The following is a 23,023-nucleotide window of genomic DNA, read 5'->3' as shown; positions in this document are numbered from 1 at the left end:
TGTTTATCATGGAGATAAACATCTCCCTTACTACTGGTTTTCATTATTTAATGAACATTTCCAATTCTAAGTTTTGGCTGCTGTCATCTTCTCTTTAACATCTGACCCAGAATCTCATCACCCCCATTTTTCCATTCTTTAAAGTTTAATTTAAAACTCTCTTGGCTTTTTCTCATTTATGTGTGTTTTAAACCTGTGAGGGCTCATAAAGGGGACACCCTGTTTCTCTCATGTGTCCTTTGCACCCAGGTCACTTTAGAGCATTCACTGCTGTTCTCTTACGAGTTTTCATATAATTTCTGGGTTTCCAATCTTAAGATTACTAGCATATCTTCTAGAAGAAGCATGGACTAGGTTTCTCAAACTTGGCTCTATTGACATTTGGGCTGGATAATTTTTTGTTGAGGCAGAGTAGGAGCTGTCCTGTGTACCATAAGAGGTTTAACAGCATCCCTGGCCTCTCCCCACAGGATACCAATAGCAATTCCCCCTCCCGCTTCTCAGCATTGAGACATCCAAAAATATCTCCAGACATTGTCAAATGTTCCCTGGGTTGGGAGGGGTTGAAATTGACCCCAACTGTCAAATGTCCCCTGGATGGGGAGGGGTTGAAATTGACCCCAGTTGAGAACCATATTGTGGACTGTTGAACTTTTTTTTTTTTTTTTAAGTACGCTCCGTGCCCAGCATGGAGCCCACTGTGGGGCTTGAACTCAAGACTCTGAGATCAAGACCTGAGCTGATATCAAGAGTCTGACGTTTAATAGACTGAACCACCCATGCACTCTGTAGATTGTTGAACGTTTAATAAAGATTGTTCATCTACCTTCAAGTCTGGCATAAATCTAACCTGTATATAATAATTTAGATTTTCAGAAAAAGTGGGATATAAGCTTAAGTTTTGTAAACTTTAAATCATTTTAAGTGAACTGGATGAATATATCTTTAATATGATAGCAGGACATCGATAGATTTTTACTGAGCTGAAATAAATGAAAACAACTTATTCTCAAAGAAATTCGCTAGTGAGTTCTTCTTAAAGCAATTAATTTGTCCATTTAGTTTTTATAATTTAAAAAACTCTGAATTTCTTCAAAGAAATTGCATATACGGGGGCACCTGGGTGGCTCAGTTGGTTAACTGTCTGCCTTCTGCTCAAATTATCCCAGAGTCCTGGGATCAAGTTCCGAATCGAATTGGGCTCCTTGCTCAGCAGGGAGCCTGCTTCTCCCTCTGCCTGCCACTCCCCCTGCTTATGCTCTCTCTCTCTGACAGATAAATAAATAAAATCTTAAAAAAAAAAAAAACAAGAAAAATATCCAAATTATAAAAAAAAGAAATTGCATATACATACACATGTATAATGACTGAGCAATAGTCTTTCTTAATGACCCTGAATGCATCTTTTCTATGTTCAGTATAAAGCCACAAGATGGGTCAACATTCAGTATTAACTGATACTTGCTATTAAGAGATAAAGTTTCTACGTAGTCTTTATATTTAATTTTTATAGCGTCTATGTATTATACCTTGACATTAGCAAGAATAAAAATAAGAGTAGAAAAATGTAACTCAATTTGCTTATAGTTCAAAAATTTGACTAACATAAACTCAAATACTAGTCTGTAAAGAAAGCATTCTATTTTTACATATATATTTATATATGTATATTTATATATACATATATAAATTTTTAAAAAAAATTTATGTAGTCACAACATAATGAAGATCACTGATCTAATCTATAATCTATATTTAATCCTAAGGAAGGACAGTCATTCCTTCTCAAAACTTTATGCCATAGATGACAACACATAAAAAGTTAAAAGTCAAAAGATTCTCAAGTCCATTGAGGACTTGCATTTTGGCATATCCAATAAAAACGCTTACAGGTGTTCAGGGCCATGTTAGCTTGCTTTGCCCACTATTAATCTCATCTGGTAGAATGTTTAAATTGACCTGAAGTTGGAGCACATGCCACCTTTTTTTAAAAAAAAAAAAATCAGTTTGCTTAAAATGAGATCAGGAGTTTTGATGTATTGAGTGCTTGATAGAACTTAATTGTTATATCATTGTGTATGTGATAACTTCATGAGAATTAAAATAATATCCTTAGTTAAAAAGAAGTCAAAAAGTGGGGTGCCTGGGTGGCTCAGTTGTTTAAGCATCCTACTCTTGATTTCGGCTCAGGTCATGATCTCAGGGTTGTGAGATGGAGCTCTGCATTGCTTCTGGCTCTGGGCTCAGCGGGCACTCCGCTTCCCCTTTCTCTCCCTCCTCCCCTCCGCCTGGCTTGTGTACTCTCTCTCTCTCTCTCAAATAAATAAATAAATAAATAAATAAATAAATAAATAAATATTTTGAAAAAAGTCAGAAAGGTCTGTAAAACTGGAATCAGTACTTGTTCCAAATTAGTCAAAGCAACATATTGAACACTTACCATATATGTTTTACACATACCCATTTACTTTTTTTTTTTTTTTTTAAGATTTTATTTATTTATTTGACAGAGAGAGACACAATGAGAGAAGGAACACAGGCAGGGGGAGTGGGAGAGGGAAAAGCAGGCTTCCTGCGGAGCAGGGAGACCGATGTGGGACTCGATCCCAGGGCCCTGGGATCACGACCTGAGCCGAAGGCAGGCGCTCAACGACTGAGCCACCCAGGCGCCCATACCCATTTACTTTTAATAAAAACCGTAAGAGGTAGGTAGTATTATTATTCCCTACTTTACAGATAAGGAAAATGAGACACAGAGACTCAGTAGTTTGAACAATGTGCAAAAGCCAGTAAGAGGTGGGATTGGGACTCAAATCCAGATGGTCTGGCTTCAGGATCTGAATTCTAGAGACTGCTCTGCTATTCTGTGTCCTACACATACTGCTGGTGGCAAATGTTCCATCTTGGATTAACTTTCATCTGCCAGCCAGGTCTCCCAAAATGAATTGGTATATACTGAAAAAAATTCACATTAATATAGATATCAGTTGAAGAAAAATGTTTGGAAAGTAAACCTGATATAAAAACTTAGTGTTAACTGTATTGCAGAGTCACTTATTAGGGTCTTACAAAATTATAAACAATTTTGTTCTTTTCTACAACTCTTGATAACTGAGAAAGATCTGTGTATTATTTACTTTTATTGTGAATGTTTTTTTCCACAAGGAAAAGGTCCTTGTTCTGAACTCATGAGTGTGATATATTAAACCTGTTACCCTATCTTGTTTTAAATTGTGTACATTTCCCAGAATCTCAAAACCTTTTCCAAGTGTGGAAGAAAAATACAGTTTAAAAAAATGTTTTTTGTTTTTTTTTTTTAAAGATTTTATTTATTTGACAGAGAGAGCACAAACAGAGGGAGGGAGAAGGAGAAGCAGGCTCCCCGCTGAGCAAGGAGTCCGATGCGGGACTCGATCCCAGGACCCTGGGATCATGACCCGGGCCGAAGGCAGCCACTTAACTGACTGAGCCACCCAGGCGTCCCTAAAAAAATGTTTTAAAGTAAAAATTGACTTTACTCAGTGCATATATATTGAACATTTCCTATGCATAAACACTGTGTCAAGCACTTTCTTAGTTAATCCTTAGGGAGCTTAAAATCACAGGGCTTAAAACAAATGACATTTTCCAAACTTGGGATTTGCTGAGATGGTAACTCTAAGTAACAATACTATATGCCACGGTGGTCCCAGTGAAAAACCTGTATTTTTGCCTTAGTTTCTTCTTGGTTATTTTGCCTGCGTTGAGTGTTTTAATCCCCCTGGAGAACCATGGCCCTACTACCCTTTCCTAGTTCCTGCCAACACTCTAGCTCCTGGCATACTATTGTTTTTAGTACACCTCACCCACTGAGGTAAGTCAGATGTACTCTTCTTAGTACATCTGCCATATAAACATAACTGAATTCCAAGCAGCACTTCCACCGACTTCCCAAAGGATTTCTTCTGGAGCTTTTGTTGCCTGCATCAACCAGATTGGACGTAACTGTTATGAAGTACTGCCTAAATTATACTTGTTTATGAAGCACTTGGCTGGCTCAGTTGGTGAAGCATGCGTCCCTTGGTCTCGGGGTTGTAGGTTTGAGTCCCAAGTTGGGTGTTGAGATTACTTAAAAATAAAATCTTTTTTTTTTTAATTTAAATTTTACTTAGCATATAGTGCAATATTGGTTTTCTGGAGTAAAAATAAAATCTTAAAAAAAATTGTACTTATTTATATATATTTTGGACCGATGTTCCCAAATCCAACTGTACATCAAAATTCCTGGGTACGTAACTCCAGAGATTGATTCAGTAGTTCTGGGGTTGAGTCCCGGGATTCGTTATTTTTAAAACTCCCTAGGTGCTTCTTAACTAATGATCATGTTTGGGAATCTTTGCTTTGGACTGTTGATTCTCAAATGCTGGTCTCACAACAAACATTTCACAAATAATTGCATAAAATGAGAAAAATAATACATGATGATTTTTTTAAAAATATAAGTTGCTAATACTAATTTAAAGGACTCTTACTCTGAAATTATATTTTCTTTTGGGGGATTGTATTAAATTATTTCTTTTATAAAATGATGGTAAGTGAAGGCAGTAATTTATGGATTTTATTTTTTAAAGTAAAGACATAAAACAAACACAGTGTTGACAGTCTTTTGTCATTTCCCAAATCTAATCTGAAATTGTAGTGGTCCATGAAATTCAAAAGTCCAGGAACCCCATGTCTTAGACTACTCAACTGCCAGGTCAGGTAACAAACCCAGGCAGTTTATCCAGGGGCCATTTCCCCCAGTTTGCCTTGGCTGTTCACTCTTCCTGCTTTGTACCCCAGATAGCCTCAGAACTATTCCCCATGCTTTATAACTTGGAAACTTGGAAGTGTCTCTACAGTGGGAACCTCATGTTAAAAAATTTAATATGAATAGGTCCTTAACATTTTTTTATTGATAACAGTGATCATTAGACTGTGAGATATATGAATTTTTAGTAATTAAAAAATTTAAATTTAAAAACAGCAGAAATTCAGTCAGCTATATTTATAGGAAAGTGAGAGAGTCAATACTTGATTATAGAGTTGACTATTACCAAGAATTACAGTATTAGGTTTAGGGCCCGAATCCATGCTAAGATTTGGATATTGTACCTTTCAGCTTTTAGCAGTTTTATGAAGGAGAATGAACTTCCCAAGTCAGGTGGACACAACATTACACAGAATTTAGCCATTCAGAAATTCCTGGGGAGTGCTGAGATTTATATAGCAATTTTGAAAAATCCCAGAAATAGTATTTCTTCTTATGGGAAGTTTAATTTTGACTCAGGTTTTCTCTAATTCATACAGTCACATTGACAGGAAATAATTGATGATTCAGACACATACTGAGGTTTGCTTTCCAAAAGGCAGCCATTGAATCATCAAAATTTGTAACTCTTCTAAATCTCTTCATTTCACACTTCCCTAAAGTATGCAGTTCTTCACAGTTTATGATTTTACTGAACTCGGGACAATTTAGCAAGGAGAAATGAGTAAACCTTTATTAGCCATAATACCAATAATACTCATGCACATCGTACCAGCCTGAGTCTGAATACAAATACAAATCATTAATGCTTTTGTCTTTTCTGCAGTGTCAAATGGAAAGGCTCCCAACTTTGTACCCCTCACAAACCGCTCAACTTCTGAGAACCCATTCCTCTCTATACAAAATAAGGATAATACCACTGACTTCATAGGTTTGTGGGTTAAATGAGAATGCACATAAAATTCCTCCATGCTTTGGGGGCACTGGAGTGTACATCCCTTGAAGTATCTTTATACATCCTCACTCATGAACCCCGGGGGCCCTACAAGTCGGGTCTCTCAGGATCTTTTAATTCTAAATCCTCCTAATTTATTTTATTTATTTATTTTTAAAGATTTTATTTATTTATTTGACAGAGCGCACAAGCAGGGGTAGCAGCAGGGAGAGGGAGAAGCAGGCTCTCCACTGAGCAGGGAGCCCGACATAGGGCCCGATCCCAGGACCCTGGGATCATGACCTGAGCCAAAGGCAGATGTCCAATTGACTGAGCCACCCAGGTGCCCCCAAATGCTTCTAATTTAAAGAAGCAGCTTATTAAATCTCTTCAAGTTTCTATGTAATAAAGTTTCCAGACTGTATTTCACGTCTTCCAAGAGCAAACAGTGGTTTAAGGTAGAACTGTGAAAAAAAAAATCATAATGCTGATGATCACTTCTTCTGATGCCTGTTATTAATAATCTTACCTGTGTTACCATAGAATCACTCCCAAATAAATGCTATAGTAGAAGAGGTACATAACCAATAAGTAGCTGAAGCTTCCACTCTTTTGTTGTAGGTGTCTCTCCATATTGTAGAACAGACTTCTTAATTTCTATATAAGCAGTTAGATAGGCCTCAGTTTAAGTAGGCCTATATAAGAGATTTTGGCTAAAAATCTCCGATAGTCACTTGCTGAATACTACTCTGAATATTTTAGTGACCGCACGCTTTAGACCCAATCTTCAGCACTACCAACCTGTCAATAGTCATTTGGTATTAATACCATCAGAAAGGAAGACAGTATTGACAGCTGAAATGATTAAGAATTTTTAAGAGGAAAATTCAGGAAACTAATGGACCATTAATTATGGGATAAAATAACAATTCTCAAAAAAACTTAATCAATTTAATAAGTCATACAAGCCTGTAACTGTGTTCTGTGCTTAAATGAAGGCATAGTAAAACTCAAGAGAAATTGAGATTCAAAACAGATTTTACCTCTGAGCTGGGAATACAACAAAAAGTAGCAGACTGCTGTCCATTTATAATATCTTTTTAGCACTTTATTGTATTTCCTTGCCACCTGTGAATAAACAGTCTAATTCTGAATAACTGTTGGTCATTTTCCTCAATCCTTTTCGGAAGTAGAGAAATAAATTGAAAGAAAAAAAAAGGGAAAGTATTTGTATGTAAAATTTCAGTCTATTCCATTTGAATACAAATCTACCAGAAAAACAAGAGTGCTAACCTGAAAGTTTTTTGTTTGCCTTATTTCCAACTTTTCTTAGCTGCTAATCCTCTTTTAATTGTTATTCTAAATATATGATGTAATTTACATTAACAAGTACAAGTCATTCCTCTTCTGTTGACAGTCATTTTGCTGTAGACATTAAAAGTCTAGGTAAGAATTTTCATAGTTCCTCTTTAAATTTATCTCATAGATATAATACTTGTTAGTACATCTTCATGTGCAGTATAAGGTTTACTCCAGTGCTCTTTTAGGAGTAAAAAAGGATCAATCTTAATAGGAAGTTTTTTTTAAAAAGTCTGAAGTTATATTCACTCAGAGTACTATGCACAGTGATGGGTATATGGGAATGAAAGCTAGTATTAACTACCCCACCTGCTCATAAGCCAGTTTTTTTTGAGGTTGAAGTAGGAATCCTATAGAATCAATATGAAAAGGGCAAGGTGGCCATGTAAATTTAAAGTGGTATTAATAGTACCTATTTTATGTTAACATGCAAGAGAATTCATTTACTTGACCATTTACCTTTTACTCAGTGCCTACCAGCAATAATATAATTGCATTACATACAAGAAAGAATAAATAGCTAAGTCATGTATGTTTTCTGAATATTCCTGCTTTTGGATCTTAGAGACTCTTCTGAGTAGGTTAATGGACACTACTTTTGTACCATATAAAAATTTACTTTAATATTAACAATTATAATTTCTTGATTCTACGGATTAAGATTTTCTCATACTATTTAGAAAATAAGCCATAAAAGTTCAGTCTGGGCCAGTTCTGCTTCTTCCAAATATAATAGAGCATATATAGATATAGCTAAATTATTTCAGTACTTAAACCATAATTATATGCTAAGAATAGTATGAGGTCACTCTTTGGAGTTATTCCCATGAATATACCAACAACTAAGTAATTCTTCAGATTAGATTAGGGCCGGGAAGCCCATTTGCTCTCTAAATAATATAGTCTTTGAGCATTTACTTAATTAAGTGTACTTTTTTTTTTTTAAGATTTATTTATTTTAGAGAGAGTGTGGGAGTGGGGGCAGAGGGAGAGGGAGAGAGAGACTCTCAAGGAGATTATCCTCTGAGTGAGGAGCCCTACACAGAGCTGATGTGGCTTGATCTTGTGACCTGAGATCATGACCGAGCCGAAATCAAGAATCAGTCGCTCAATGAACTGAGCCATCCAGGTGCCCCCTAAGTGTACTAATTTGAAGGAAGAAAACAGGAACAACTAAAACATCTGTATCCTTAATTCAGCTGTTACTCAGCTCTATTCCCTTGGACAAATAGCATACTCTTGGCTTCAGTTTCCTCATCTGTAAATAGAGAGGCTGACCTTTGATATCCCTTCTAGACATATGATCTGTGATTAGATTTCATACTTAAATTGTGCTCACAATTTTAGATTTAAGAGTCTGAAATGGGGAAAAGGGAAAGAGGCTAGGATAAAAAGGAAAATGAACTCAGGGGGAAGAAAGCCAAGAAATCAGAGATTATGCAAAGGGATGCTTAGTACTGTTCTGGAGAATGTTCATATTAAAAATTTGACTCTACCTTTTGTTAATCATGTTCTTTGGTCTGAGGACAGAGGAGAAAATGTCTGCTCCAGGGGATTGATACTGTATTATTGGTGTGAGGGTAGAGGAACATTGGCAGGAAGTTGTCCAGGATAGAAGGTAGCAGGGACAAGGATGAAAGTTGATGACCAGAGAATTTGAGCCAGGGCAAAAGAGTATAACATAAAACTAGATTTAAAGTAGTTAATCCTGGGGCACTGGGTGGCTCAGTTGGTTAAGCGTCTGCCTTCAGCTCAGGTCATGATCCCAGGATCCTGGGATCGAGCCCCACATTGGGCTGACTGCTCGGTGGGGAGTCCACTTCTCCCTCTTCCTCTACTGTTCCCTCTGCTTGTGCTCTCTCTGTCAAATAAATAAATAAAATCTTAAAAAAAAAAAAAAGTAGTTAATCCTATTCTGTAATCTCAGCTTTACCCTTAAGTAACCACTGAATGACCCTGAGCTCAAGTTTGAGATTTGGGAAGCAGAGCAGTGCTAAACAAGAGGCTAATGTGAAGCAAGTGAAAATCAGTAGGATCCTCAAATTACAAAGAACTGTGAAATGAGAGGGACAGGTGGGAAGATGGATCATCAATATAGATGCTATGGTATTGTCAGAAATTGTAAAATTAAAGAAGATGTTAGATAATTTACAGGTGTAGTCCTTGCTTTGAACATTGTTTCATAGAACAGATATGTCCTGATAGTATGTAAATTTATTTTGGATCAGTAGAATCATTTTAAAGGTATTTTAAAAATTTATTTTAAAGGTCTACAGAGGGGGCGCCTGGGTGGCTCAGTTGGTTAAGCGACTGCCTTCGGCTCAGGTCATGATCCCACGGTCCTGGGATCGAGTCCCGCATCGGGCTCCCTGCTCTGCGGGGAGCCTGCTTCTCCCGCTCCCACTCCCCCTGCTTGTGTTCCCTCTCTCGCTGTGTCTCTCTCTGTCAAATAAATAAATAAAATCTTTAAAAAATAAAAATAAAAAATAAAAAAAATAAAAAAAAATAAAGGTCTACAGAGAACAGTTATCTTGTAATTTAAGTGTCTTGTAAACATGGCATTTATATGTTGAGTTTGCTTAAAGACATAAAACCTGTATGTTGATGCACGTTCAGATATACAAATCTGACCACTGAAAATTAACCATCACTGCAGTATTTAATTATTCTGAGTATTATTCTGAAAATACTAGCCAATGAAGTTAAAGAGAAATTGTGATTATTTAATTATTAACTCTCCTTCCCACTAAATATATTTTTTTTTTTACAAGATTTTTTTTTTTTAAGATTTTATTTATTTATTTGACAGAGAGAGACACAGCGAGAGAGGGAATACAAGCAGGGGGGAGTGGAAGAGGGAGAAGCAGGCTTCCCGCTGAGCAGGGAGCCCGATGCGGGGCTCGATCCCAGGACCCTGGGATCATGACCTGAGCCGAAGGCAGACGCTTAACGACTGAGCCACCCAGGCGCCCCCACTAAATATTTTTGCTCACATTATGTCCCTACTGCCAAGCTCAGCACTCTTTCACTTGTTGAATAAATGAATAATAATAGACACCAGTGCCAAGCACTGTGTTGAATGCTTTATATCGTTTAATGTTCTCACTTTGGAGTCCTGTAATTACACCAGTTTTATAGTTGTGGAACCTGAGGCTCAGGAGTCAAGAGCTACTAAATAATACTAGTGTATGTGGGGGGTATGTGGGTGGCTCAGCCCATTAAGTGTCTGACTTTGGCTCAGGTCATGATCTTGGGGTCCTGGGATCCAACCCTGTGTGGAGCCCCGCATTGGGCTTCGCACTCATCTGGGAGCCTGCTTGTCCCTCTCCCTCTGCCCACCCCCCCCAACTCATGCACGCGCACTCTCTCTCTCGCTCTCTCAAATAGTAAAATCTTAAAAAAAAAGAACAACAAAAAAACCCCTAGTCTAGGTGGGAGATACAAAGAATTATAAATAGATCCTGCACTTAGAGCTTGTAGTCTACTGAAAGCTGAATAAATGCTTTAAGTGAACGCAGGAAACATTAGTAGCCTGTTTGCATAGTTACTGAAGTATTGATGTTTGGTCTGATATATCATGTGCTATTTTAATGTATTGATGTGCCACTATTTTTGTTAGTATAATACAATTATTTTGGAATCTAAAAAATCTGAATCATTTGCATCTTGAGATGTAACCGGGTAGCTATATATGTACTCCACATTAGAATTTCAGATTAAACAAAGGTCAGAGTTCTATAATTACATAATTTTCAAGAGGAAAACAAAAATCATTGATAAAGCATAACTCTGTAGCAAGAATAATTGTAATTTAATTCAGAGAATATGAGCATGAAAGTACAAAAAATGATGTATAGATAAATGTGTTGGAACCTCCATCTCTACATGATGAAACTAAAGGAGATAAAGACCAATCTACAAATTTTTTTTGAAGTAAAAGCTATAACTTTCTAACAGTAAAAACGATTTTAGTTCCTGTTAAAAGACAGTTCAAAAGATTTTCTCAAAAGCTATTCATGAGATGAGATTACTTGAAGATTAAAGCATCATAGGAAAATATGTGGTGGTAGCTTGTAGCTATCTCCTCACTGCTCTCTTCAGGCAGAAAGTGTATCAGCAGCTGGAAAACTGCGTAAAAATATGCACAACAAAAAAATGTTATTGGCTCTTTCAATGAAAGATTACTTTTAAAAAGTCAAATGAAATTTTATTTTCAGGTGTCATAAGTGATCATCAGTGTATGTACTGTTCAGTTTATTTTAGAATATTTTTATTAAATGTGCTAGTTTATGTTAAAAATAACTGTTTTACATTGTTTTGTAAATTTATATTTATGAAAAGTTGCCATTTTGTGATGTTTAGTGTTGTATTTATAAAAATGTATTTGTAGTCTATATTTTAATTTTTTAAAAAAGATTTTAGAGAGAGAGCATACGCATGCAGGGAAGAGGGGTAGAGGGTGGAAAGGGAGAGGGAAAGAATCTCAAGCAGACAATGCATGGAGTGGTATGTGGGCCTTGATCTCACTACCTTTATCCAACTGAGCTACCCAGGTGCCCCCATAGTCTATATTTTAAATGCTTTAGTTTCACTGATTTTTGTTTCACCTGTTTTTTTTTTTTTTAAGGAGTTACTAAATTGTGAACACTTCAAAATACTGGTATTAAAACTGATGTTTCTATGGTAAATGAAGTAAATGCCAAAATAAATAAATACTGGTATTAAAATTGGTATTTTAGTATTAAATAAATTCTGAAAATATTTTTGTAGTAGAAACTACATATTCATTGCATACATTCTTTTGCATGTTGGGTATATTGTGCAATAAAAAGAAAAATATAGAATTGAAAAAAATGCACTGCATAGGCTGTACCTTAGATTTGGGTATTCAGAGAAAAGAGGAATTTTGTGTATTTATTTTATTTTATTTTTCATTTCTTGGTTTTTTTTTAAAGTTTATTATTTTTTTGGTAATCTCTATACCCAGTGTGGGGCTCAGACTCACAACCAAGAGATCAAGAGTCACATGCTCTTCTGAATTTGGTTATTTTAGAAGTATATAGATTAAGGTCTTTAAAATTTTGTGACTTTTCTGAAAATATTGTATATCAAGTTTTGTATGTGCCGTTCTCTAGAAATTTATAGCTTATAATGGTGTACTGAATGGTGACTAACATAACATAATTAAAAAAAAAAAATTGTAGCTTAAAAAAACCCTTCGAGTGTGACTTACCAAAGAATCACATCATTTGCTTCCTTTGTGCACATAGTGAACTATTCAGAAGTTAACCGGATGTTTTTCTTTCTAATGGCCACTTTTTAATTTTTTAAATTTTAATTCTGATATAATTAACATACAGTGGCATATTATTTTCAGGTATGCAGTGTAGTGATTCAACAATTCTATACGTTACTCAGTGCACATCATGATGAGCTCATTATCAGGGAGCTTCACCTATTTCACCCATTTCCTTCCCCTACCTCCCCTCTGGTAACCATCAGTTCTCTATATTAAAGAGTCTGGTTTTTTGTTTGTGTCTCTTTTTCTTTGTTCATTTGTTTTGTTTCTTAAATTCCATGTATGAGTGAAATCATACAGTATTTGTCTTTTACTGACATATCATTTGGCATTATACCTTCTAAATTTATCCATGTTGTTGCAGATGGCAAAATTTCATTCTTTTTTAAGACTGAATAATATTCCAGTGTGTGGGGGGGGGGGGGGGGGGGGGTGTGTGCGCGCACGTGCGTGCGTATCACATCTTCTTTATCCTTTCATCTATCAGTGGATAGTTGGGCTGCTTCCATAATTTGGCTATTGCAAATAATGCTGCAATAAACATAAGGGTGCATGTATCTTTTCAAATTAGTGTTTTTGTATTCTTTGGGTAAATACCCAAAGTGGAATTACTGGATCATATGGTAATTCTATCTTTAATTTTTTGAGGAACCTCCATACAGTTTTTCACAGTGGCTGTACTGGTTTGCATTCCCACCAGTGGTGTACTAGGGTTCCTTTTTCTCCACGTCCTCACCAACACTTGTTTTTGTGTTTTGATTTTAGCCATTTTTTTTTTTTTTTTAAAGACACATTTATTCAGCGTCATGATCAGACTATTACATTTAGCAATCAACAGCATGGGTGCAAAAAAAAAAAAAAACCTACATTAAAACCCTTTGTTGGAATGCTTTACACTTTCCACAGAACAGAAACTAAAATAACCTGTTATACAATTAGTCACAAATACAGTCCTCGAGTTTTTTGCCCATACACATGAGTATTGTCTAAAACATGTCTTCTTTGTAGCAGCTAGGCCCTGCCACCACTGTGCTTGGCTGAGTTCACAAATCTGTTGTAACCTGTAGCTTCCCTGTCACTTCTCTGGCTCTCCTCTCCTGCTAAGCTTTGTTTCCTGGCAGTAATTAAAACCTTCTGCCACTGCCATAGCTACTGCTGCTGCTGGAACCACCATAGCCACCTTGGTTTCGTGGTTTGGCAAAGTATTGGCCTCCACCACCATAGGGGCCAGAGCTTCTGCCTCCAAAATTTCCTCCTTTCATGGGTCCAAAATTTGAGGATTGATTGTTGTAATTGCCAAAATCATTATAGCTTCCGCCACCTCCAAAGTTGCTTCCATCATTACCAAATCCGTTATAGCCATCCCCACTGCCACCATATCCACCACCACCTCGACTGCCACCAAAGCCACCTCGACCACTGAAGTTCCCTCCACGACCAAAGTTGTCATTCCCACCAAAACCACCTCCACGACCACCACCAAAGTTTCCAGAACCCCTTCGACCTCTTTGGCTGGATGAAGCACTAGCCATCTCTTGCTTAGATAGGGCTTTCCTTACTTCACAGTTGTGGCCATACCACAGTATGGTATTTTTGAATGACAATCTTGTCTACAGAGTCATGGTCATCAAATGTTACAAATGTTACAAAAGCAAAACCTCTCTTTTTGCCACTGCCCCGGTCGGTCATGATCTCGATCACTTCAATCTTCCCATACTGTTCAAAATAATCTCTTAGATGATGTTCTTCAGTGTCTTCTTTAATGACACCAACAAAAATCTTTTTCACAGTTAAGTGGGCACCAGGTCTTTGAGAATCTTCTCTTGAGACAGCCCTCTTTGGTTCCACAACTCTCCCATCCACCTTGTGTGGCCTTGCGTTCATGGCTGCATCCACCTCCTCCACAGTGGCATACGTGACAAAGCCAAAGCCTCTGGAGCGCTTGGTGTTTGGATCTCTCATTACCACACAGTCCGTAAGCATTCCCCATTGCTCAAAATGGCTCCTCAAACTCTCATCGGTTGTTTCAAAGCTCAAACCTCCGATGAAGAGCTTCCGCAGCTGTTCAGGCTCTTTGGGAGACTCTGACTTAGACATGACGGCGGTGGGAGGGGAGACTTTAACGATGCTTACTCGGCGGCGTCCACGGGCAGAAAGGAGTAATCTAACGAACGTATCTGATTTTAGCCATTTTGATAGGTGTGAGGTGATATCTCATTTGTGGCTTTGATTTGCATTTCCCTGATGATTGCCGTTGAGCATCTTTTCATGTGTCTGTTGGCCATCTGGACGTCTTCTTTGGAGAAATGTCTGTTCATGTCTTCTGCCTATTTTTAGTTGGATTATTTGATTTTTTGGTGTTATGTAAGTTCTCTATATATTTTTGGATACAAACTCTGTCAGATACATCATTTGCAAATATCTTTTCCCATTCAGTAGGTTGCCTTTTAGTTTCCTTGATTGTTTCCTTCACTGTGCAGAAGCTTTTTATTTTGATATAGTCCCAATAGTATATTTTTAATTTTGTTTCCCTCACCTCAGAAGACATATCTAGAAAGAAGTTGCTGTGGCCAGTGTCAGAGAAATTTTTGCTTGTGCTCTCTTCAAGGATTTTTATGGTTTCAGGTCTCACATTTAGGTCTTTATTCCATTTTGAGTTTATATTTGTGTATGGTGGAAGTAAGTGGTCCAGTTTCATTCTTTTGCATGTAGCTAACCAGTTTTTCCAACACCATTTGTTGAAGAGGCTTTTTCCTGTTGCATATTCTTGCCACCTCCTAAAGATTAATTGACATTATATAATTGTGGGTATATTACTGGGCTCTCTGTTCTGTTATCTGTTTTTGTGCCAGTACCATACTGTTTGATTACTACAGCTTTGTAATATAACTTGAAGTCTGAAATTTTGTTACTTCAGTTTTGTTCTTTTTCAAAATTGCTTTGGCTGTTCAGGGTCTTTTATGGTTCCATACAAATTTTAGAATTATTTGTTACAGCTCTGTGAAAAAAGCTGTTGGTATTTTGATAGGGATTGCATTAATGGACATTTTAACATTATTGTATTAAAGGCATTATTATAAAGCATGGAATATTTTTCCATTTGTGTCATCTTCAATTTTTTTCATCAGCGTTTTATAATTTCCAGAGTACAGGTCTTTTACCTCCCTGGTTAAGCTTATTCCTAGGTTTTTTGTTATTTTTGGTGCAACTGTAAATGGAAAATTTTTTTTGTTGTTTTTTCTGCTGCTTCATTATTAGTGTATAGAAATTAATGGATTTGTGTATATTTTGTATATTGAGACCTTAATGAATTCATTTTTCAGTTCTAATAGGTTTTTGGTGGAGTCTTTAGGGTTTTTTATATGCGGTATCCTGTCATCTGCAAATGTTGACAGTTTTACTTTTTCCTTACCAATATGGTTGTCTTTTATTCTTTTTTCTTGTCTGATTGCTGTGGCTAGGACTTCCAGTACTATGTTGAATAAAAGTGGTGAGAGTGGACATCTATGTCTTGTTCCTGATCTTAGGGGAAAAACCCTCAGTTTTTCACCATCAAGTATGATATTAGCTGTGGGTTTTTCATATATGGCCTTTATTATATTGAGATATGTTCTCTCTAAACCTACTTTGTTGAGGGTTTTTATCATGAATGGGTATTGTACTTTGTCAAATGTTTTTTCTGCATCTACTGAGATGATCGTATGTTTTTTTCCCTTTATTCTGATGTGAATGTATCATGTTGATTGGTTTGCAAATACTGAACCACCCTTGCACCCCAGGAAATAAATTGCACTTGATCGTGGTGAATGATTTTTTAAATATATTTGTTGGATTTGGTTTGGTAATAGTTTGTTGACGTTTTTTGCATCTATCTTCATCAGAGATACTGGCCCATAGTTCTCTTTTTTTTGATAGTGTCTTTATCTGGTTTTGTTATCAGGGTAATGCTGTCTTCATAGAATAAATTTGGAAGGTTTCCTTCCTCTTCTATTTTTTGGAATAGTTTGAGAAGAACAGGTATTAACTCTTCTTTAAATGTTTGTTAGAATTTACCTGTGAAACCATCTGGTCCTGGACTTTTGTTGGTTGGGAGTTTTTTGATTACCAGTTCAATTTCATTGGTGGTAATTGTTCTGTTCAAATTTTTTGTTTCTTCCTGATTTAGTTTTGGGAGGTTATATGTTTCTGGGAATTTATCCATTTTTTTCTAGCTTGTCTAATTTGTTGGCATAAATTTTTAATAATATTCTCTTATAATCCTTTGTGTTGTTATTTCTTCTCTTTCATTTCTGATTCTGTGTTGTGTATAATTTGAGTTCTTTCTCTTTTTTTTTTTCTTTGATGAGTCTGGCAAAAGATTTATCTATTTTGTTGATCTTTTCAGAGAACCAGCTCCTGGTTTCATTGATCTGTTTGTTCTTTCAGTTACTATATCATTTATTCCTTTTCTAATCTTTATTATTTCTTTCCTTTTACTGGTTTTAGATTTTTTTTTTTTTTTTAAGATTTTATTTATTTATTTGCGAGAGAGAGAATGAGAGACAGAGAGCATGAGAGGGAGGAGGGTCAGAGGGAGAAGCAGACTCCCTGCCGAGCAGGGAGCCCGATGCGGGACTCAATCCCGGGACTCCAGGATCATGACCTGAGCCGAAGGCAGTCGCTTAACCAACTGAGCCACCCAGGCGCCCTTACTGGTTTTAGATTTTGTTTGTTCTTCATTGTCTAGCTCCTTTAGGTGTAAGGTTAGGTTGTTTGAGATTTTTCTCACCTTTTTTTTTTTTGAGATTTTTCTCACTTCTTGAGGTAGGCCTGTATTGCTCTAAATTTTCCTCTTAGAACAGCTTTTGCAGCATCCCAAAGATTTGGAATGTTGTGTTTTCATTTTCATTTGTCTCCATGTATTTTTTTATTTCCTCCTGATAATTTGGTTGACCCATTCATTGTTTAGTAGCATGTTATTCAACCTATCTATATTTGTGTTCTTTCCAGATTTTTTCTTATGGTCGATAGCTAGTTTCATAGCATTGTGTTTGGAAGAGATGCATGGTATGACTTCAGTCTTTTTGAATTCAGGATCATGTCTTACCATATATCTTCATGAGGACCACTTCTGTTGAATTCCAGGTAAAGGTGTTTAACTGCCTATTCAACATATCTTGGATGTCTAAGGATATCACAAACTTAACTGCCTAAAACCAAAACTTTTGTCTTCCCCTTGACCAGACTTGTTTACTTAATTGCCTGTTTAGTTCAAAGCAAATTTATCCTTCTAGGTCATGGTGCTCAAAATTGATGTCTCTCTTTCACAACCCACACTGAAAACGTCAGAAAATTTTGTTGCCACTGCCTTCAGAATATATCCAAAATCTTACCACTTTTCATTCTGCTCTTCTACCCTGGTCCAAGCTAACCTGATCTCTGGTATGGATTATTGCAGTAGCCTTCTCCAAGTCTCCCTTGCCCAGAATAATTTTTTTTTTTTTTTTTTTTTTAATCAACATAGAAGCCAGAGTGATCTGTTTAATAATCTGAGTCAGGGTGCCTGGGTGGCTCAGTTGGTTAAGCGACTGCCTTCAGCTCAGGTCATGATCCTGGAGTCCCGGGATCGAGTCCCGCATCGGGGTCCCTGCTCGGCAGGGAGTCTGCTTTGTCCTCTGACCCTATCCCCTCTCAGGTGTTCTCTCTCTCTCATTCTCTCTCTCTCAAATAAATAAATAAAATCTTTAAAAAAAAAAATAATCTGAGTCAGGTCATGTTAGGCTTATGCTCAAGAACCTCCAGTGTGTTTTCATCTCAATCAGTGTTAAAGCCAATGTCCTTATGGTGGAAGATAAGGCTTGTGCAGTCTCCATACACTTCCCATTTTAACTTCTACGCTTCCCTCTGTTCATTCATCTGTGGCTTGCTTATTCAGCTTCTTACTCTTCCTGGAATACATCAAGCATATGCAGGCTCAGGGTCTTAAACATTTTAACAACTACACCTGAAATCGCACTCATTTTTCAGGTAGGCTGAAACACTAAGGCTGTGGATGGTTATCCAAAGTAGTAAGCAGGAGGGCAGAATAAAAGCACATAGGTGTTCATGGTAAAAATAGAGTTGGAGAATGAGGAATTATCTTCTGATTGTGTCTTTTATTCAGGTAGGAAGCAAGGTTATTGGCTGAGAGTGAAATGGATAGAAAGTGGTGTGAATTTAAACTGAAAGAGGGTATAAGATAGTTGGCTGGGATAATGGGATGGGGAATGGGTTCAGGCTAAGTAGTATTTAAGCCTTTTGGGTTGATAAGCACACATTTCAAAGTGTGACCAGTCAGTATGTTGGTTGGTTGGTTCTTCTGCCTGTCTGTCCTTCCTTCCCCCACCTTTTTCCAGCAGCATGAGGAAGGGTTGGTAAAGAGTTAAGTATAAAACCAGGGTTGAAATTTGACAAAGCAAGAGAGGGCAAAGACAGTATAGGCTATTTGCATGGAGTGATTACAGTGATGGCTATGGAATCCAAGCTGTGTCAAGATGGAAATGCAGACAGGAGGGGGATGAGCAATAGAAGTAATTTGTCAGGATCAGTGGATTGAGGTCTCTGTGGGGTCAAAAGTTACTCTCCCGGGGGTCACCTGGCTGGCTCAGTCAGTAGAACATGTGATTCTTGATTTCTGGGTTATGAGTTCAAGCCCCATGTTGGGTGTAGAGCTTACTTTAAAAAAAAGTTACTGGCCTTGGGGTACTGGAGTTTGTGAGTTGGCAGACAGGGTTAGCCATCTGAGAATGAGAGTCTTGAAATTTATTGGAGGAGGAGATGTAGTTATTGCTAATAACAATGGGGATGACCATTGGAATGAGTTGCTGAGATAGAGTGGAAGAGAAAGTCATGAGAAGAAAAGTAAAGTAATGTGCTGTAGGGATTGGAAATATTATCTGTATAGATTTTGAAGTCACTGAGAGCCTAATTTAAAATTTAATTGAAAATTAAAACGTAGGGCGCCTGGGTGGCTCAGTTGGTTAAGTGACTGCCTTCGGCTCAGGTCATGATCCTGGAGTCCCGGGATCGAGTCCCGCATCGGGCTCCCTGCTCAGCGGGGAGTCTGCTTCTCCCTCTGACCCTCCTCCCTCTCATGCTCTCTGTCTCTCATTCTCTCTGTCTCAAATAAATAAATAAAATCTTTAAAAAAAAAAAAAAGAAAATTAAAACGTAATAGGTAAGTTTTCCAAATATACAAGTTTTTAATCTATTTTTTAAAGAACGGGGGCACCTGGGTGGTAGCTCAATCGGTTGAGTGGCTAACTCTTGATTTCGGCTTAGGTCATGATCTTGGGGTCCTGGGATTGAGCCCTGCATCGGGCTCCTTGCTCAATGGGGAGTCTGCTTGAGGATTTTCTCTCTCTCCCCCTCTCCCTTTCCCCACCACTTGCTCTCTCTCACTCAAATAAATCTTTAAAAAAAAAACAAAAAACCACAAGGAAACAAATCCAAATAATTATTTAATTTAAAATTAAAATATCCCTGTTTACTTTGGGGGTAGATGTTGTTGACTCTGAATTACAAATTGATTTTTTAGCTCCGTGAGACTTAAAAAAAGTTTCCAGTTTCGTATGAATCCAAGAATGAGAAAAGTCAGTTGTGTTAGATCTTAAAAATGTTTTTGGTAGTACTTTGGTATTCAGAAGTGCTGGAGAAACTTTGGCAGAAAACCAGAGCTATAGAGTAAGCCCAAACTAGGACAGCAAAGTCATTATTCTGGTTTTTAGTGAAGAAAGTTTTTTTTTTTTTTTTTTATAAATAGTGTGACCCTTGGTGCTTTACCAAAAGTACTTTACTGGGACTTCATTTGGATGCAAGGCTGTGTCAAAGTAATTAGAAAAACAAGGATTGAATATAAAATAGTGACTTCTGAAAAAAATTACATTTTGTGATACATAAAATACTTATTTTTAAATTGCATTAAAGATATAATTTTATAGATAAAAGTAAGGTGACTGAGTAAATTTAGTATTTATTATCACACATCACTATACAGTAGAACCAGTAGAACCTTGGAGCAACATGTAATTCATTTGATTTATGCTGAATAGTGTGGACATTTAGTTGGTGTTGATGCCAACTTTAATTTAGAATGTTTTCCTTGTGTTCCCAAATGAAAAGGTAAAATAACTTTAAACATTTTACAGAATTAAAAAACAATACCTGAAGGAAACAGAAAGTAATAGCTTTCTTGAATTTAAATATAGGATAACATTTAATTAGGGCATACCACTGAGGGGAGAGAGCACATTTCACAGAAGCTGTGTAAGAACGAATGTGTTGGAAAAGGAAGTGAGGGGTTAATGAAGGCAAGGAAATGGAAGAAGTTGGACTCTGCTAGTAATCTAGAGTAAATCCATAGAAATAAGAGCAATGCTAGAGGTAGGAAGAATGGGGGAGTAAAGATAAATTGCCTGTTTTGATAACTGAATATTATTTATTTGTAATCCATAGGTGGTTTCAGAATACTGCTTAATTTCACTTCTTTGGCTTGTTTTGAGCATTTCCTGACATTTTCCACTATATAGTCCAAGGTATTTGCTGGCATGGACTGGGGAAAAATGTGATCTCGGGCTTTGAAACTAAAGGGATTAGAGGGTTTTACCTATGAATACATAAGGCTTTATGATTGATTCTTATTTTTTGACTTAAGAGTTTTCTGCTTTATTTTGTGTTAGTAAAAAATTAGCATTCCTCGATGTCCAGCCATGTTCTCTCATGCTTTTGGAGTTGTTCTGACCACTAATGATGTGACTGCTCAAAAAGGCTGAACAACTTACCAGGGATCTTGTAAAGAGGGTTTAAATAGTCAATGTGTGTTTGTGTTAGGCAGTTTCTAACTTTGAGATTTCTTAATTTGTTCCTTTCATGGTGCTCAAAGCTCCCCAGTGACCCAGAAATTTTTTTCAAACCATCTATTTCTTTCCTGGTGAAAGAAATGCATCATTTTTAGTAATAATATTCATAACAGTTACTCATTTGGTTATTAAGAATGTAAGACTGGCAATGATTTTAGAAGATAATCTTTCTAGCCCCATCCCATTTTGATTGCTAGCCAGCTATGGGCAAATCACTTAAGCATTCTGGGCACCAGTTTTTATATTTGTTTGGAGTCTACGATATTTATACTGTTTTTAAATGTATTGTAATATATCTAGTTGAAAACCCAGATAGGTTATTCAATGGATTAAATAAAATTTATCTTTAAAATAAAGTGTTTCTTCTGCATTTTAAGTGTCATAACATTAAATCTATATTTGACATAAATTCTTTTTTACAGTTTGTGGATTGACAAGGCAAAAAAATCATTCATAATGTGGGTATATATGTAAAAGTACTTAAAATTTTCTATTTTAAGACTTCTGTTTTTCAGAGGTACTTTTTTTCAATTCAGATTTTTTTCCCCAAAGTAGTTATTAAAACAGAGAACTTTGTTTCACTTTCAAACATGTGTATCTTGCCTTATCCTGCCTTTTAATGCTGATTGGTATGTTTTTTTAGCTGGCCTTTATTTGGGATCTATTTACTTAATAGGTATATGAAAATCTTAAACATAATTAACTCAATTATTTGGCTGTCTAATTTTTTACTTGTACAGTTGTCCAGTGATATTTTTGAATATTTAAAAAATAAGAGATGAAAAATTTTATCAGAAGAGATTTTATAGGTTGTAACTTAACCTTCAGTAGCTGAAAAATAAAATTTTACTATACTTTCTTAATATTCTGATTGGGCTTTAATACTTTTGTTACGGCGACCAACTCTAAAAATACCTTTTGGTGAGTTAATGTATATAGTCCAAGATTCTGTTCAGTGGAATTATAACATAAATTATTTTGAGTATTGGGGCACCTGGGTGGCTCAGTTGTTAAGCGTCTGCCTTCAGCTCAGGTTGTGATCCCGGGGTCCTGGGATCGAGCCCCACTCGGGCTCCCTGCTCGGCGGGAAGCCTGCTTCTCCCTCTCCCACTCCCCCTGCTTGTGTTCCCTCTCTCGCTGTGTCTCTCTCTGTCAAATAAATAAATAAAATCTTTAAAAAAAAAAATTATTTTGAGTATTGGAGGAAATAGGAATGACACTTTTTAAACAGTTTGACATAGGTCTTAGATATGAAGTTCTTTAGATTTAATTTTTCTTTGAGAATCCTGAAAGAGCTTGAAAGAGACCTGGGGGGTATGTAAATTTGGACCAGTATTCTTAATTTAATTTGGAAGGTGATTAACTAAAATAGAAAAGTAGAATTCTATGTGGATACAAGAGAAGGTAAAGATCACAAAAAGCAGTAAGACCACATAGTAGATTAAGGAGGACTTGATATAGGTCAGATGATAATGCATAATTTAAAGCAAGGGTCTTCAAAGTAGAGCATACAAGATGATCCACTGAGATAAGGAGAAAAGAGCTTAGAATTTTTACTTATATATGTTATCTAAAAAAGAAGAACTAGGGGCTAGCCCAACTAGGGTGGCTCAGTCGTTAAGCGTCTGCCTTTGGTTCAGGTTATGGTCCTAGGGTCCTGGGATCGAGCCCCGCATCTGGCTCCCTGCTCGGCGGGAAGCCTGCTTCTCCCTCTCCCACTCCCCCTGCTTGTGTTCCCTCTCTCGCTGTGTCTCTCTCTGTCAAAT

General features: G+C 36.7%; 1 protein-coding gene and 1 pseudogene across 4 annotated transcripts in view; one reads left to right on the top strand and one right to left on the bottom strand.

The window, feature by feature from the left end:
- Window positions 1-23,023, top strand: part of FNBP1L (formin binding protein 1 like) — a 103,793-nt gene that overhangs the window by 19,693 nt on the left and 61,077 nt on the right. The window lies entirely within an intron of this gene.
- On the bottom strand, window positions 13,166-14,554 carry LOC118019129 (annotated as a pseudogene). The gene has a single exon (XR_004681581.1). The product of XR_004681581.1 is annotated as a heterogeneous nuclear ribonucleoprotein A1-like (transcript).

Source organism: Mirounga leonina, unplaced genomic scaffold, assembly GCF_011800145.1.
Source record: "Mirounga leonina isolate KUSES-001 unplaced genomic scaffold, KU_Mleo_1.0 Mir_173, whole genome shotgun sequence".
NCBI classification, from domain to species: domain Eukaryota; kingdom Metazoa; phylum Chordata; class Mammalia; order Carnivora; family Phocidae; genus Mirounga; species Mirounga leonina.
The sequence above is the reverse complement of the archived record's forward strand: the minus strand, read 5'-3'. Positions and strand labels throughout refer to the sequence as shown.